Below are 19,841 nucleotides of genomic sequence, written 5' to 3' on the forward strand. Positions count from 1 at the left end.
TGTATAAAAATTCATCTACTAAGAGTATAGAAATACTTATTTCCTGGTGGTACCAAGTAAAAAGGTGAAATTTCTCTTCTATAATGGGGTTGGAATCATTGGTAGTTCATCCACAATTCTAAGTCTGGTATGTGCACAACTAGTATCTTATTGGAATGTAGCAAGGATTTCCAAATGTAGGATCTTGAAAAACTCACTTAAACTCTCTAAGTATATTTCCTTATCTGTGAAAAGGGAACACTACCATTCTCACAGGTGGTTAGGATTAAATGAGATTTTTAAAATATTTTACCCAACTTCTCATACACAGTAAACACTCAATAAATGGTAGTAGTAGTAGTAGTACTGCTTCTTACTGAATGTGTTTTCAGAGGCCTCTGAAGATGAGTATCTCACAGAACAGTTTTCAACCCCCAAGAGCACCCTGGGAAAAAAGAAAGTGTCCCATTTTTCAAAAGAGTACATCCTATTACCAAAATGCTAGGATACAAGTAGCTTTGTGAGAGTATAAGGATACACAATTTGCTGGACTCCAGAGGCAACGAGACACCAAAGAAAAGAGATAAATTAACTCACAAAGGGTTAAAGTAAGTGTGGGGGATACAAGATGGGAGCAAAATCAGAGACTGCTGGCAGTTAGGATGGCAGAGTTGAAAGAGCAAGGCTATGCTGTGATGAACTGTTTTCAGTTGGCAAGAAGGAAGTCCTTATATGCCTGATGTCCATATTTTCCAAGACAAAAACTGGCATGACGTCTAACAAACATAAGTATACTTATGGACACAATGGGACAAAATGAAATCAGGGCTATCCTGGGAAATCCAGAATATATGGTTACTATCTGGAAATGGTCTATTTTTAAAAGAACCCAACCCCAACATGACTAAAGAACTGCATAGAGTTTCACAATACCCTTATACAGTCTCTAGTTATGACTCACCTGAATGATGAATGCTGAATGGGCACATGACCATTAAAAAATTAGAGCATGGGTCGGGTGTAGTGGCTCACTCCTGTAATCCTAACACTTTGGGAGGCCCAGGCAGCCAGATCACTTGAGCCCAGGAGTTTGAGACCACCCTGAGCAACATAGCAAAAACCCGTCTCTACAAAAAATTTACAAAAATTAGCCAGGCATGGTGTTGCACGCCTGTAGTCCTAGGTACTTGGGAGGCTCAGGTGGGAGGATCGTCTGAGCCTGGGAGGTTGAGGCTGCAGTGAGCTGTGATTGTGCCACTGCCCTCCAGCCTGGGTGGCAGAGTGAGACCCTGTCTCAAAAAAAAAAAAAAATTAGAGCATGTATGCAAAGTTACTTAGCGTCATCTTCTCTGTCCTCCCATTCCACTAGCTCCTTCTGGTTTAATAAATTCATTGGCCATCTGGAGACCTTAGTTAAAAAAAAATCATGAGGCTAATCCCTAGTATCCTACATTAGTTACTACTGAATTTTGATACCAGTTCAAGGGTCCTTTTGGGCTATCTGATTATCTTTGATAGCCAGGAGGCCCACAAGGTGCTTCAATACTAAATTATGTTCATAAGTTAATAGTTTCTTGAGATCCAATAGACAACTAAGTAGAATTTTCAACCATTGGTTAAAAGAGATAATGGTCTTACTGCCAATGATTCTGTCAATTATGAGACCAGCTACTATCATGTGAGAGATAGGTGAGTTTAAACAATTTGCCTTCTTGTGAAGGTAGTGGGTTTAAGAAAAAGAACTCCAGCTATCAGAATTCAAGAGTAGGGTGTCAAAAGAGGGGATGAAGGATAAACTATTTCTTACTATCGTGTTACTTTTCCATACAGAAACATTTTTCTCAAATAGAACCAAAATGCAGAGACACACTAACTGGTGTAGTCACCTAATGTGACTGAGACTGAGGAGAAGTCGTTGAATCAGATGATCTTTTTACTTCAGGGAAGTGCCTCCAGACCTAGTTGACAAAAACTTTCAAATTGTTTTGGTTTCTTCTCCAATCCTGGAAAACACAGACCACCTTGCTGTAGTTGTAGGGAGGACATCTATTAGACCTCAGGGTTACAGTAATGAGGATGTCTTGTTCCAATTTCTATCTGGAGCAGTTCACACTTCCTTATGTAACCAGGGGCTCCCTGGTTTCCTGAGTATCACCATTCTGGGGAAGAAATCAGTGTGTATACTGATGCTCAGAATACCCGACCTCAACCATTTCTTATACCTCAATCTTCCAAGTTACTAGTCTACATGACACTGTCTAGTACAGGGTAGAGTTGTGACTACCATACCCCTGAAAGACTTAATCTCTTACCAGGAAGCAAGTCAAAACTAGGTATTCAAAGCATAGAGTGGTCTGGAATAAAAGAGACTAAAAAAAAAGCTAAGAAGTTTCCTTGCCCCACTCTTTCGCAATAGAGAGAATGGTTTAGACAGTGTACAAGGCCATCCCACAAGGATAAACAAGATGAGAAGCCAAACTGCAGTTGATGGGGTCAATTTAGTACAAGAAACCATTATTAAGCACCTTCTCTACTATTTTTGCCATGCACTTGGGATAAGAAAGGAAAAAGACCATCCTCACTCTTCAGGAGCTTATACTCCTGAAGGAGTATAATACATGAATATAAGTGAAGGAGAGAAATACATGAATAGAATTTAATATAAAGCAGTAAATGATAAGAAAATAGCTGCGAATGAGGAATTATGGGACACAGAGGAGAGACACTTACCCAGTTTGGGAGTTCAGGGAAGCAAGAAAGAGGACCATGACTGCAGAAAGGACTTTAGCTCAGTATCTGTGACTTGGAGCCATCAGATAGCATAAATCAAAAAGAGTAAAGGAAGAAGGCAGGCTAGAAATCTCACAAAGAGCTGAAGTAGCACCATGGCTTTTGGTATTTTTTAGGTGGCAAAAACCTTGGAGAGTGGAGAGTTCTCCCTCAGCACGATGCCCATTCACCTACCCACCCTCATATACCTTTACAGAAGATTTGATTTGGTGTAAAAACAGGGAAGCAAAGCAGGTATGTAAAACATCCAGAAGGATGCACAACACATAATAGGTTCTCAGCAATTTCTCTTGATTTCTCCTCACAAGCTCTACCAGAATTTCAAGAGTCAGATTGTGCACTCTCAGAAACTGACAGAATACTGGAGATCTTCAAAGTATACCTGCAAGCAAAATCATAGACATTACTGCAGGGCTTCATCAATGTATGGCTGACAGAGCTCTCCAAATTCATTAGAAATGGTACAGCCCTTCTCTTTGGATGAACAATACTAGCCTAACATGAGCCTCTAGATCACCACCCACATTATTCAGTTAAATGCCAAACTATACCATTTCTTTCCTGTACTATTATTTGTACTTACTCTTTCCTCACAAATCTAATTTCACAGCTAATTCTTATGTAGACTAGAGTCCACTCTGGACTAAACTATTCTGATATTTTCTTTAATAATGAATCTGATTTAAATGTGACTAATCCCTCACTTATTCAACCATATAACTTCTACAGCATTCCCATATAGGTTAGAAAATCAAGTCAAAATGAATGAACAGATGCTTTAATTTTAAGCCACTCCACTCTTCTCTCTCTTGATTCAAGAATTCTCAAATAGACTTATTTCCCAACAGCTCTCTAAACAAAACTACTTACTCAGCTCGGTTTATGATCCTCACTGACTAGAATGTCTAGTCCTCTCCCCCTAAATAAAATTCTAAATCCATATTTGAAACATAATTCAAAACTGTCCATGAATCCTTCCCCCAACAAATAAGTCCATTAACTTCAAAATTATTAATATGTCTCCCTCATTCCCATGTATTATCATAAATACCCAACTCCCCATTATCCACATGTGGCTATTTCTACCTCTTTTAGTCACCCACTTCTGACCACTTAAGGCACTGGAACAAGGTAGAGAAGGCACATAAAGCCAGTTCACAGAATTAGGGAAAAAGTCAAGAAAAGGAGACAAGGATATTACTATTTTACACTATTTACATTAGGATCCCCCTACAGAAACAGAGATAATGAGAGATGATTATAATGAGAGATGATTATACGCATAGACACACACAAAATTTAATTACATCAATGTATATTAAAATTTGAAACATACCAGTCATAGAAATAGCCACCTGCTTAGTTAGCTAGAAAAGATAATTTACTTGCATATGTCCCAGTGGAAGAGCAAGTTGGTAAATTATTCTATTTACACTGGAAGTTTACAGGCCAACGTTAATATGAAACATGTATGTACATAAACACACATACCTACAAGGCAAATGTGCCCAGCCTATTCATCTCTGTAAGAAATCCTGCCAAACCAAAAATGCACTATTTTATTCGTTAAATTACTATTAGTCCACAGTATATTGTCAAATACACAGATGGCACTCAAATGGTAGTTGACAGTGCTCTTCAATACAAATCTATCAAGCCAAATGCAGGAAGAAATTAATCTTTAATCATGAAAACGCTCAAGAAAACATCCTGCATGTTACAGCATTCTTATAATTGTACTGGAAGATATACTGTAATTTACTTAGTATAGCCAAGAATTTATAGAACCATGATTCAGAGTTGCACACAATCTGATTTTAGCACTAAAGCTGAAAAATAAAACATACTGGAATCAACCCAACTTGCTTTATTTCCTGGAATACAGGTAGAAACCCATTATAGTTAACATAAGGAAAACAGGAACTTCTATATAACAATGTAATATCCTACAGTGAACTCACAGTACTTTGTTGATTGGGTTACAAAAAATTATTTACAGCAAATAATCAAGGAAAACAAATATTTACTCCAATGCTTTCCCAGTAACAGTCATCCCCTATAATGAAAAAATATTTATGTGTTGCTAGCAAAGCAATTCTCACTTGATGATCCACTGTGAACATTAGCTCTAAAGAGCATTTCTCACCCTTGCCTCTCCCATTTTATTCAGCCCAGCTTCCCCAATGCTTACCTCCTTAAATAGTATATACAAGCAAACATAACCACCCGATATTGATCTCAAGCTACTTTTGCAACTACTATTATCTATTTTAACTTGCCACTTGTATAAGATTTATGTGCTGATTAGGCTGTATGATTACTCTGCTAATTTTAGTTACATTGCTAAAATAAAGTCTACGTAATAGAAAACACATTTTTTTAAAAAGTACATTTCCATTCTTGTGTGTTTGTAGCAGTCCTGATATGTACCACATATGATTCCAATGATGTAAGTTTTAATGAAATATTTAATATTATTAAAATTTTATAAAATATTTCTGGTGCTTAACAGTAATGAAAAGGCCAGTGTTAAAAATGGACAATTTCCCTCCTAAATCAATGGCATATAGAAGTTAAGATCTGATGAAATTAGGAATTTTTAGGGCACAAGACTTATGCAACTTCTCAGAATTCTATTTATTGAACTTGAGTGTACAATACATATAAAATACTTCCCTGCTTGCAATGTCACAAGTTCCACTACCCTATTTTCTTCAATACTACAATGCTTATTAATGTTTTTGAAACTGCAGCACCCCATTATGAGTTGGTTGACTTCATAACACACTCTTTTTCTCTCCTATGAGTGTGGAGTGTGTGGGTACTTTAATTGAAAATAATTTTGGTTTAAAAATTTCATGACACCTCTTGAAGTACTGAGAGGCAGATTTAAAAATTCACTGCTCTTAACTTCCTCACCTTCAGAAAAATTTTAAACAAAAATTCACTCAGCACGTTTATAAAAAAAGATGTTCTATGTAGATTGATAATAGTGGAGTGGGGAAGAGAAGGGAAAGAAAATATAAAGATGAAGACAGAAAATATAAAGATGAAGACAGAAGCTTACTATCCAGTGTAAGGTAGACATGTACATAAACAATAGAAAACACAAGCTGGGCGTGGTGGCTCATGCCGGTAATCCCAACACATGGGGAGGCTGAGGTGGGCAGATCACTTGGGGTCGGGAGTTCAAGACCAGCCTGGCCAACATGGTGAAACCCCATCTCTAGTAAAAACATTTTAAAAAATTAGCCGGCATGGTGGTGCGCACCTGTAGTCTTAGCTACTCAGGAGGCTGAGGCAGGAGAATCACTTGAACCTGGAAGGCGGAGGTTGAAGTGAGCAGAGATCGTGCCACTGCACTCCAGCCTGGGTGACAGAGTGAGACTCTGTCTTAATAATAATAATAATAGTAATAATAATAATACAAAATATACAAGACCTAAGGTACTTGGGAGAGGTGATGACGGTTACAGGTAGGAGGATGGGAGCACATGCTAAATCTGAAAGGGACAGCTTTGAAGTTTCACATTGGAACACTGATGTTATATTGCAGAATTTAAATGATACTCCATTATCCTGCATATGTATTCCCACTTAAGTTCAAAGAGATATATATGCAGAGGTGCTAAAAACATTTATCTAGGTTATATTCTAGTTTCCCAAGCCATGTGTCTATGGGACTACATCCACCCAGAGAGGGCACTCTTTTCTAATTCACATAAAAGCAATGTAAATGCCAGCAGTGGCTCTGAATACACAGACTTTATTTTCTCCTATCTTTCCCTATGCCAGCAATACTAGAATTTTAATGCCCATCAATAAAGGACTGGTTAAATAAAACACCCATAGAATGGAATGTCTTGTAGGCATTAAGAAGAAACAGGTACTGCAGTCTAGTTGATTATATTGTGACAATCAATTTTTTAGTATCGATAATACACTATAATTATATATCACCAATGGGAAGCTGAGTGATGGGTACACAGGATTTTGCTGCACTATTTTTGCAATTTCTTGTGAGCTTGTAATTATTTCAAAATAAATAGTTTTTAAAAAGAAAAGAACCAGGAAGTTGCAGGTGTGCTGATACAAAAGCATCTCCAAGGATGTGCAGCAATAGCAGCTCTTGTTTATTGCTAGTGGGAATGCAAAATGGTACAACCACTTTGGAAGACAGTTTGACAGTTTCTTACAAAACTAAACATACTTTTACCATACACTCCAGCAATCATGCTCCTTCGTATTTACCCAAAGGAGTTGAAACCTTATGTCCACACAAAACCTCAGAAAAATGGTGTTTATAACAACTTTACTTGTGATTGCTAAAACCTGGAAACAACCAACATATCCTTCAGTAGGTGAATGAATAAACTATAGTACATCTAGACAATGGAATATTATTCAGCACTAAAAAGAAATGAAATATCAAGCCATGAAAAGATGGAGAAGAAACTTAAATGCATATTGCTAAGTAAAAGGAGTCAATCTAAAAAGTCTACACTGTATGATTCCAACGATGTGACCTCTGAAAAAGGCAAAATTGTGGAGACAGTAAAAAGGTAAGTGTTAGGGAGGGAGAAATGAATAGGTAGAGCACAGAGGATTTTTAGGACAGTGAAAATTCTATGATACTATACTGGTAGGTACATATAATTATACATTTGTCCAAACCCTTAGAATGTACAATACCAAAAGTAAACCCTAAAGTAAACTATGAAGTTTGGGTGATAATGATGTGTTAATGTAGGGACATCAGTTATAACAAATGTACCACTCAGGTGTGGGATGTTGTTAATGAGGGAGGCTATATATATGTGCGAGCAAGGAGTATACAGTATATCTCTGTACCTTTCTCTCACTTTCACTGTGAGCCAAAACTGCTAACAGTCTTTTAAAAAGTATCTACAAAATTGACTGTTAACTGCAAAAAAAGATGTAGAAAATTATGTATAGTATGCTACTCTTTGTGCAAAACAAAAAGGCATGCATATGTACATAAATTCTAGTAGTATATGCATAGACTGTCTCTGTAAAGATACACAAGAAATTGGTGGCAGCAGTTTTTGCCTTTGTGAAGAGCACCTAGGTAGCTGGGCGAGAGGAGCAGGAGGAAAATCTATATCTCATTGTCCTCGTGTGTTTGGATTTCACACCATGTGAGTATACTACCTTTTTAAAAAGTTCATTCCAGGAGCACAGTTTTCCTGTCAGAAGATTTTAAAGTATCCCCACCATCTGGTATATTTTCCTTCATCTAGTTTAGAAGGTCCAGGGATCATGGGATAAGATTTAGAGATAAGTTCTTCCAATGATCTAACATTCTGAGTTCTCCTGCTAGGCTATGAGCTACTGAAGAGCAAAGGACCATAGTATTACCTGTACCTGTCACAATGTCTGACACATTTAGGGAGCCTGATTTTCTTGAATTTATCTGACCTGTTATCCTGGCCATTCCTTTTGACCTACTCTTATAAACCCAGACACAGAAGGATACTTTACCATTGATTCTGCCCCTGTAATGATGTTTTAAAAATTAACTCATTAGCCTAAGTCATCCTCAGGTCAACAGCTGTCTATCCCTAAATATCAATGCTGAAAAAGATGTAGGCTTATTCTAGTGAAGGCAGGATTTTTCATGGAAATATGATTTATAAATTTCCTTTTAATCTTAATATCTGTATGTCTGTGAACCCAGTGACTCATCAGACATCTTAGCTAAAATCTCCCATCTACAGTCATCATCCTCTAACTTCTAGAGGCTTTGTTTATACCTATATAAGGCACTTACTTATTTGTATTACAGTTATCTGAATTGTATAACTTAGCTCTCTTACTAGAGTATAAACTTCTTAAGGGCAGGGAAGCCTTATCTATCACAGTATTCCCATAGTTACTTGTATCTAGGTCAATTGTCTCTGAAGACAGTTCATTTAATTAAAATTTCATAATTTAAAAATTAAATAACTTTTAAAATATGATTTAAAACCAAACTAATTTGCTTAAAATAGTACAGTGGATTTGTTTTGAGGGTAAATATTTTTCCAAGCATATTATGGAAAGAAAGTATGCTGTCATAACTAGACCAAGCCTCATCCCTTGAGGATGTTGCTCTGACTTCATGGAGATGAGATCAGCACTTTTACTATCTATATACTAGCACTGTGTCCTTTCTCCCTTCCTCAATCATGTACAGCTTACATCTAAACTGAAACATTTCTAAAAAAACTGCTAAGCTACTCTTTTGAAATGTGGTAAACAAATGCTAAATAAGGAGACTAAGATCCCTAGTGGGGAGAGAGAAGATGGTAGTCACTTCTGAGAGACCAGTTCAATAGCTTCCTACACTAGGAATCTTGTTTTGTCTGCAGGACATCCCTGATCCTGACAGCCAGCTCCAGAAACATTGCAGTACTGGCTTGGTGCTAATAGCAGATGGTTCAAGATGCATTAAAAACTGTTGAGAGCTTTTATTCATTTGGTTTGCCGTATTAGTTCTTTCTCAAATAAACAGAACTCAAACCAAGTCAAAAGAAAAGCTGATTTTCTCCCCAGAGGAACAAATCAATACTATAATGTAAATTATAATGATATTTATGATACTGAACTTTGTTATTTTGTAAGTCATTAGGTGAGATACGTTATACTTAATTATAAAAGGTAATCCATTTTCATATTACAACACTTTACACTTGTCCTTAATGGCAAAACATGCAATTACTTTTGCACCAACCTAATAGGAAGTCTTGATGAGGGCAGGAACCACATCTCTTCTATCTTTGAATCTCCCACACTGCCTTAGGTATAAACTTTAAAAAAATACTTGAATTAATTTTTTCAAGGTTGCATTTAATCTGCTCATTAACAGATAACTAAATTCTAAAATCCATAAACCTCTATTTAAAAAAAAAGACTCAACAGTTTTATTGATGTGCCATAATTATTTCAGAAAACAATTGTCCACGGTCTATTTAGAGACTCCACCTGAGCTAAAAACAACTTTCTGGGCAATAGATGCACACATTTAGTGATAGATACTTCACATTAGACTGAAGGTCTCTTGAAATTGTTCTGAAAGAAAGGCAGAGAAGCTCAAAGAGACTTTTAAACTGTCTTCAGTTTCTTGAGAAGTGTGATGAAATTATTAAAGATATTAATTTTAATATCAAAAATATCATTAAGCACTTTGAGGAGAGTGGAGGGATATGTTACTAAACCATGCTTGAGTACTGCAACTCCCACCATATTAGAAATCATACTTGGAAGAGGCAGGCAAAATTTAAATTCTCTTTGGTATAGTTTTCTCATATTAAAAACTGGAGCAATAATCAATTCTTAACTCATGAAAGTGTTCTGAGAATTAATGATTATAAATTTTCTCTGTATTTTATTGCAGTTTATCTAAAAAGGTACCAAATATTCTACTTAGGCAATATACTTGTACATGTTTACAACATATGAAATTGTCAATTAAAGCTTAACTTTGGAAATAATCCATAACCTCACTTTCAGAATCTAACCCGTGTGCCAAAGCACTGAAATTTCTAAAGCTGACTACCAATTCTTTACTCTAGTTTGAGTCACTTTCTTAATGGCTGCCTTAAGAATTACAATTAACATCTTAACCTAAAACAATCTAGTTCAGATTAATACCAACCAGTGTCAATAATATACAAAAACTCTGTTCCCCTATAGCTCTATTCCCTCCCTCCCCCATGTGCTATTACTGTCATTCAAATTACATCTTTATATGAAATACGCCCAACAACAGTTTTATAATTAGTTTTTTATGCAGCTGCTGTCTTTTAAATCAGATAGAAGAGTTATAAACAAACATACCTTTATACTGTCTTTTATGTTTACCTATGTAGTTACCTTTACCAGTACTCTTTATTTCTGTACATTCAACTTAATAGTTTCCTTTCATTTCACCCTGAAGGATTACCTTTCATATTTCTTCCAAAACAGGTCTTCAGCAACAAATTATCTGTTTCTGTTTATCTGGGAATGTCCTAATTATCTTGCCTTTATAAAATATAGTTTGGCTAGATATAGAAATCTTGGTTGACAGTCTTACTTTCTAACATTTTGAATATGTCATCCCACTGCCCTTCCGGCCCAGTTTCTGATGAGAAATTAGCTATTAAGCTTATTGAGGATCCCTTGTGAGTCTCTTCTCTCTTGCTGCTTTTAAGATTCTTTTTGTCTCTCAACAATTTGACTATCATTGTGTCTGGGTGTGAATCCTTTTGAGTTTATCCTACTTTGAGTACATGGAGCTTCTTGGATGTTATACTTAGTATTTTCATCAAATTTGGGAAGTTTTCAGCTGTTATTCCTTCAAATGTTCTTTTATCCCCTTCAGGGACTCCATTATGTGTGAATTGGTATACTACATGGTGTCCCACAGGTCTCTTAGGCTTTGCTACCTTTTTCCTTTTTTTCCACATATGATAATCTCAATTAACCTATCTTCAAGTTTCCTGATTCTTCTGTCAGCTCAAATCCGTTGATGAACCCTTTTAATAATTTTTTTTTATTTCATCTATTGTAATTTCCAACTCCAGATTTTCTATTTGGTTCTTTATAATGTCTCTCTTTCTCTGTTGATATTTGCTATTTGGTGAGACATCATTCTCTTACTTTCCTTTAATTCTTTAGCCACAGTTTCGTTCCATTCTTTGAACAGGTTTACAATAACAGATTTAAAGTTTCATCTAGTAAGCACATCTAGGCTTCCTGACAGTTTTTATTGACTGCTTACCTCCCTGAATTAAGTGCCATAGTTTACTGTTGGTTTTAATTTTTTTGGTTGAAAACTAGACATTTTAAACAATATAAAATAGAAACTTTGGAAATCAGATCACTTCTCCCCTAAGGTTTGTTGTTATTGTTTGTTTAGTGACTTTCCTGGACTAGTTCTGTAAAGCCTATATTCCCTGTCATATGTGTCCATTGAAGTATCTGTTCAGCTACCTAGTGGTCAGCTAATGACCGACATATTTTCTAAAATGTTTTGAACCAAGAGATCTTTCATCCTTTGCCAAAAAGCCCTGTGTTGGGTATGGCTTCAATGCTCTGAGAGTTTACAATTCTGCCTTAGCCTTCACTTCCTGCTTGCATAGGGTCTAAAAGTCAGCCACCTCAGGCAGATACAGTATTAAACAATTGCTGCTACTTGTTTTCAACAAATGTCCTGAGGATAGAATAGGGCTTTTCCACTGAGTCAGATCAAATAAAGACAAGCCTCGTGAATGGGGCCTTCCCAAGGAGCTACCAGACAGGTCAAATAGTGACAATTATCTGGGGATAAGATATTTGAGGAGCTTGCAACTCTCCAGTAGCTGCAGGTTTTCACAGCTACCATGGATGCAAGGTTACTAGTTTCCAGAGATATTTTGGGTCTGGGGAAAGGTTGATTGGATTAGGGCAAGTTAAAATACAACAAATCTAACTTTTTTTTTTAAACAAAAATCAGCTATTTTATTGAATAAACACACCTCAGGTTGCTGGAAGCTTTTGGTTAATTTTTAGAATTCTGAAAAACTTGTTTTTAACAATTGTTGCCAGACATTGCTTTTATAGAGGAGTAGATTTTCTGAAGTCCTTACTCCAATATTCCAGAAATACCCTCTTTACTGGAGTTTGAAAATCATTCTGTTATTGTCTTCCTAAAAGGCATCAGCTCTTAAAATTGCCCAACAAAATATGTGGGATCCCTGGTGATACATACACATAAGCTGCTAGGTAAAGTTCATAAACATCTATAAAATTAGAAGAGAGAAAATATGATCAGCTTTGATTTATATTCTATTTTACCTTTGGTGACTACAGGGAAATAAATGTATTTTTAATAACAGATGCAATAAAAAAGCATTTATTGTTATAAACGTTTGGCTGTATTTCAAGTATTTTTAAAATACTGCTTTTTTTTTAAAGATTCACATACTTTAATTTTAAATAAAAGAACATGAGAGACTATAAATGATCCTAGTCATGGTAGGACTGACTGCACAGCATCTAGTTCAATACCTGAAGTCATAACTAAACAGAAGGAAGCTTACTAAGGTCTCAATGTACTTCTTTGATCAAATGAGAAAATGGTCATTATAAGGTCTAAGTCTTATAAGAAATCAAACATTTTTAAAATGCATTTTATTAGAACACTTACTATTTTATATCATACAATTGATTATTCATTATAATGATGCCAAAGCAAATTACAAGTTATGAGAAACTTTTACAACAATGGTAGCATTACCCTAATACTAGATTAGGAGATGTTAAACCTATTACAAGCGGTTTCCCATTTAGAGAGGTCTGGGGATCCTGAATGAGTTTAGTTGCAGGTATGATATGAAAACAACCTTATACCTTTGTGTGTGGCTGGTGGGGGAGAGAGAGAGAAGAGTAAGGGAAAAGAAAGAATACATAATACTTTCCATATAACTGCCCTGTCTGTCTTAATGTAGCACCTACAATTGTATATGAGACTCTGGGTTTAGGAGTCAGGCTGCAAGAGGAAAAATACTGATAGTCAATCACAATGAATAAAACACTGTAAGAGTGATTATAAAGTCATTAAGACCTCTTCTTGGAAAATCAACTTAAACAGAGCAGATAATATAGAGGAAATCACTCATGAAAATCAACAACAGTAGTCTCAATGATATTTATGATGCTATCAATTATGTGGAGTTCAATGTTCTATACATATTTTAAAAAACAGCATGAGCATACTATAAATGGATATAACACAATACGTTTTATTTACTATAGATCTTCAGACTCCATGGACATACAATCTGCAATTTCAGGAATTTATAAGCAACCATTAAGGTCCTTAATTAATTTTCATTTAATTATTTTATTTATATTTTATTGTATTTCATTTAATTGAGAAATTTAATTTGAAGAATTTGAATCTTGTGTACTTTAAAGTTAATATGTGTGAATGAATTGCTAAGTTAATAATTATCCTATCATTTCACTAAGCTTGGATGTTTTCTTTGCATTATAAACTATGCAGTAACTCAAAAAGTGATACAAAATTTTGTTTTTGAAAAAAAATAAAGCAAATTTCTAGTGTTGGTGATTAACATAAGGAAATATTTTAGTGTTGGTTCTTAGACAAAAGATACTAATTTTGGATAAGTTAAAGTTTAACGTGTTAAATTCAGCTTTGACTCAGATCTATGAGATAAACAGGTCTGCCGTAAAACATTTCATGAGGGAAACTGCATGATAAATAGTATTTGTGCTTTCAATGATAACTTATAATCCCTTGGCTCAGGCTTCTTCAAATCTGTTTTTCTTCCTCTAAATTACATTAATGTGAGAAAAGACACATCAAGCATTTTCAAAATAAGAAAGGTATTCCCTTTTAAAAATATTTAATTGAAAAGTAAAGATTTTATAGATCAAGGTGTACAACATAATTTGTTATATGTATACACACTGTGTATTATCACAATCAAATTATCACACCCATCACCACCCATGCTCTATATAAGATCCTAAGAACTTGTTCATCTTATAATTGAAAGTTTGTACCCTTGCTCAGTATCTCCCAATTTCCCTCGCCCCTCAGACCTTGGCAACCACCATACAACTGTTTCTATGAGTTTAACTTTTTTAGACTTCACATAAAAAGTGAGATCACACAGTATTTGTCTTTCTGTGTTTGGCTTATTTCACTTAGCATAATGTTTTCCAGGTTCACTCATGTTTTGCAAATGGCAGGATTCCCTTCTTTTATGGCTGATTAATATTCCATTGTGTATATTTCTTTATCCACTTTCTGTCAATGGACACTTAGGTTGTTATCTTGGCTACTGTGAATAATGCTGCAATGAACATGGGGGCACAGATATCTCTTCAGTATACTATTTTCTTCCTTTGGATATATACCCAGAAGTGGGATTGCTGGATTGATCATATAGTAGTTCTACTTTCAATTTTTTGAGGAACCTCTATACTGTTTTCCATAATGACTATACCAATTTACATTCCAACCAACAGTGTACAAAGGTTCCCTTTTGTCCATATCCTTGCCAACACCTGTGATCTCTTGTCTTTTTGATAACAGCCATCCTTAACAGGTGTGAGGTGATAGCTTACTGTGGTTTTGACTTGCATTTCCCTGATGATTAGTGATGTCGAGCACCTTTTCCTGTACCTATTAGCTATCTGCATGTCTTTTTTGGAGAAATGTCAATTCAGGTGTAAAGGTATTCCTTTTGTTCATCAAAGGTAGGATATTCCAAGTGTGAAAATAACACAATGGTCAATTAGTGAGTATACTGTGGAAATCGGTTTTCTATTACAGTTATCTCTTATCTGTGACATGCCCATTTGTTTCTAACATAGGATTGTCATTGGTCCACAATCACTGAATCAACAGATCATTAGACTTCTCAAACTTTTCAACTGACGTACACCATAGGCAAAATAAATTAAAGGTGTGAAATGAGTAGGAATTGAGAGTTGCCATAAGTGGCCCATCACAAATGGCAAATTTCGTAATGCTTTATTTTTGTGAATTTTACATTCTACACTGTAACATACCTATATTTGTTTCAATATCAAATTTATGCTCTCAGTTTTAATTCTGGAAAACTGACATTCGAAGAAGAGACATGTTTACCCTGTGGCTTCATTTATCCTCTAGCACACCACCACATAGCTACAGTTTCCAATATGTTTAGATAAATGCTTCTTTCTTTCCTAATATGTCTAATATTCTCATACTTTCTTTTAATTATTTAGCCATGATTTCCTTCAGTTCTTTGAAGAGGTTTACAACAACTGATTTAAAGTTTCATCTAGTAAGCACATCTAGGCTTCCTCAGTGACAGTTCTTATTGACTGCTTATGTCCCTGAATTAAGTGCCATAGTTTACTGTTGGTTGTATTTTAATTTTTTTGGTTGAAAACTAGACATTTTAAACAATATAAAATAGAAACTTTGGAAATCAGATCACTTCTCCCCTAAGGTTTGTTGTTATTGTTTGTTTAGTGACTTCCTGGACTAGTTCTGTAAAGCCTATATTCCCTGTCATATGTGTCCATTGAAGTATCTGTTCAGCTACCTAGTGGTCAGCTAATGACCGACATATTTTCTAAAATGTTTTGAACCAAGAGATCTTTCATCCTTTGCCAAAGGGCCCTGTGTTGGGTATGCCTTCAATGCTCTGAGAGTTTACAATTCTGCCACAGCCTTCACTTCCTGCTTGCACAGGGTCTAAAAGTCAGCCACCTCAGGCAGATACAGTATTAAACAATTGCTGCTGCTTGTTTTCAACAAATGTCCTGAGGATAGGGCTTTTCCACTGAGTCAGATCAAATAAAGACAAGCCTCGTGAATGGGGCCTTCCCAAGGAGCTACCAGACAGGTCAAATAGGGACAATTATCTGGGGATAAGATATTTGAGGAGTTTGCAGGGGGTCTTAATCTAGAGTCCATTAGGAGGACCTTGTCTAGAGTCCAAGAATAGATTTCAGGGGTGTTGTGAAGCCGACTTGTACTTTCCCAGCCAATGTTAGTTGAAACTCCTTGAATATTCTTAAGAAGCTGGCACTATAGGAAGCTTCTATGGAAACCTGATGAAAGATATGAAACTTCTAATCAGAAAAATGCACTTATACAAATTTTTGCATGAAATTTCATTATGTCTGCCAACCCCCTAAAATCCATTCTTAGACACTAAATCAAAAATCCATGACTTTAAACATATTAGAAAAAAAAATTTATTTAAACATTTTGAAACCTACAATTTAAAACAAAACAGTAGAAAAAGAAGAAAGAAATAGTGCCAAATAATTTTTAAAGCATTCCAATCTTCCATGGGAATGGAATCATAAAGTAAAAGATAAGCCTGTGCCATACTTCACTGAGAACCATAAACACGTAGTCCTACCATCTTGAATACAGCTACATATAACCAGGTCAGTCTCTAACTAACAAATAATATCAAATAAATCCACAATGATCTTATGGTTTCAGTTATATGCATAAGAGAAAAAGATACCTACTTTGAGGTAAAGCACAGGAGGAAGGGGTACAATGGGACATCTCATTTATTCTCTGCTTTAAAATCACCCTAGAAAAAATTCTAGAAACTTTTTAGATTTGTACTGCCCTGATTCCAAAATTCACCCAGTTAGACAGTGTTTATACACTGCTGTAGATACTCAAATCCAATGACTGAAAAAAAACTTGAAAGTCATAAATTTACACCTCCCCATTCCCATCATTCTACCACCTCCCCAAAATGGAAAACCAGCAGGACCAGTAAAGAACTTTGCTAGTGATAAACATTGCTAGAATTTACATAGTAAAAATTCTATAATGAAGGTGCTACCAAGCTTTCAAATATTCAAGATTACTGCTCTTGAAAATGGCAAAGCTCCAGAGAGAAACTATGTTGAAGAAGGGGTAAGAGGAGAATTTTCCTAGGCCAGGCGTGGTGACTCACGACTGTAATCCCAGCACTTTGGGAGGCCGAAGTGGGTGGATCACCTGAGGTCAAGAGTTCAAGACCAGCCTGTCCAACATGGTGAAATCCCATCTCTACTAAAAATACAAAAATTAGCCAGGCGTGGTAGCAGTCACCTGTAATCCCCAGCTACTTGGGAGGCTAAGGCAGGAGAATTGCTTGAACCCAGGAGGCAGAGGTTGCAGTGAGCCGAGATCATGCCATTGCACTCCAGTCTAGGCGACAGAGCAAGACTTGGTCTCCAAAAAAAATAAATAAATAAATAAACAAATCAAAAAACAAAAAAAGAGAGAGAGATTGATTGATTTTCCTAAATTTATACTTCAAATTTGGGGTGGGAGAGATTGAAGTAAAAAGTGTTTAAATAAATATAACAATTCTGAGAAAATGAATGGACCTGAGGCCGTGCTGGACTGGTACAAACTATTTAAATTAGTTAAGAGTTAATGAAGGGTTATTATGAGATGGTGAATATAACTTAATGAAAGTGAAAGAAACCTTAAAGACTAAAGCACTCCTCTTCTATAAGAACTTATCTGAATTTCTCTAGACTGAGCAGAAATAAACAGAAGCAAAGGTTCTATGTGTAGCCCAATGGAGACAGGAATCAGGGCCCGTTGGACCTACATCCATTTTTTTCACTTTAAAATGGGTTTGCTTGTTCTCTTGCCACAATCAAAACAGAAAAGCCCTGACTTTTTCTCCCAATTGTGCTCTACACTATGGAGGTGCCTGCCTATTTGAGATGCACGTTGTTTGAAGTCGGTGAAAAATTAAGTTGAAATCTAAATAGTTCAACCCTGTATAAACAAAATTGCCTCCCACTCCCCTGATGAGGGCATCCACCTTTGTTAATAAAGATTTATGGATATGAAAAGTGATCAGGAACCTCTGTGTGGTCTGTACTGAAAACCACTGGATTCCATTTGGCCTCCTATCCCACTATGTGGCAGGAGTCTATGATTATTACATAGGGTCAACATCCATCTCTTCTTCAACAACTTTTATTCAAAAATATTGTACTACCACTATTTTAACATCTGGTATTTTTTTCTCCTCACTGTAATAGTATATAATTCAAATTGCAGATTCGACTATGATAGGAGGGAGAGTTCATTTACTTATAGACATAAACTGACTACATAGAGAACACTGTTAGTGAGCATTACACTAGTGTTGTTTTCTGTTTCCTGAGTATACTGATACAATGCTCATGCTTTACAATCTGCCAGAGATATTAGTCCCATATTTGGAAAATAATTTTCTTATATTCTAAAACATATTCTTGGAATAACAGAGGGGAGTTACTAAAATAGAATTTTACAGTGATCACTGAAAAAGAAGTTTAAGTTCTAAACTTATGTCTTAAAGACACATCATCAGCTAAAATACTGAGAATTTTGCTTGTTTTTTTCTTCAAAGCATAATCATTCCTCAACATAAACTAAAAATATGCTGCTCATTGTAATTCAGGAAACTATTTTAGAATTTTGTTTCTAAATAACAGTATAAAACCTTTACAAGTTTGCTTATATAGACTGTTTCTTAAGAGTTGTAGCATTCTTAAAGCTCACGTGAAGAACCATAAGGAACATTCCCATTAGCCTAATCTATGTTTAAACTAATTTCATAAAGAAGACTGTCATCATTCATAATCTACCTAAAATTATTACAATCCCTAGTACCTAAATTATCTCAGTTAAATTTGCAATATCCAAGTAAAATTTCTTCATTAACTTTAGGAGGAAAGAAAGTGATCAAACCATTTAATTGTATCATAATTATAGTATTTTTAAACTACATAACTTTGTAGCTAGACAATTTTTCTAACTTCATCTTTGAGACACTGAAGTTCAGAAGAAAAAAGATCACTGAACATAGAAGGCACTCAGGCAGTGAGACATAACCAATGTTAATCTAACTGACTTAAGCTGAATGCGTACTGAAGAATGAAAGCACTTTGTCTACAGAGCAGACTCCTGCTTGTGTTATTTCCTAGTCTCTTGTCAAGCTTCATGACATTCACAACATTAAAGGTGCTGGTGAGACATAATTAAATGGACAAAGAGAAATTTTACCAAGAAAGAGGCCACTCACAGGCCATTAAAATTTTAAAATTGTCAACTGTTAGACTTTCATTTCCCAATGCTTGTTATAGCTAGTCTCCTTACAGGTCCCCTTTCTTGCTAGGTTCTCCCCCACTTCAGCCTACTTTTGATTGGTACCCACTGACCACTGTATAATGCTCATCCTGACCTGTGTCTAAGATGTTTCTCTGCCTAGACTGCTTTTTCCATCTATGAAAGTTCTACCTAGCCTAAATCCTATTTTGTCTGTAAAGCCCTCCTGTACAATCTTAGCCCACATTAGTCTACCCAAACAATGAGTCCTACAGACATCATTGTCTCCATCACTCATTTAGCTGTTGAATCATATGTGACTTCATTATTTGTTTCATGAATCTTGTCTTTTCAGTATGACTGCAAGCTTTTTAAGGACATGAAGCATGGTTTATGTCTATTTTATAGACTTCTCACCCATACTCATAAAGGGGTCTAGCATAGTGTTCTACCC

The 19,841-nt window shown here is 35.6% G+C and overlaps 1 protein-coding gene across 2 annotated transcripts in view; it reads right to left on the bottom strand.

Moving 5' to 3' along the window:
* Nucleotides 1-19,841, bottom strand: part of AMMECR1 (AMMECR nuclear protein 1) — a 131,422-nt gene that overhangs the window by 98,681 nt on the left and 12,900 nt on the right.

The sequence above is a fragment of the Pongo abelii genome, chromosome X (assembly GCF_028885655.2).
Source record: "Pongo abelii isolate AG06213 chromosome X, NHGRI_mPonAbe1-v2.0_pri, whole genome shotgun sequence".
Lineage (NCBI taxonomy): Eukaryota > Metazoa > Chordata > Mammalia > Primates > Hominidae > Pongo > Pongo abelii.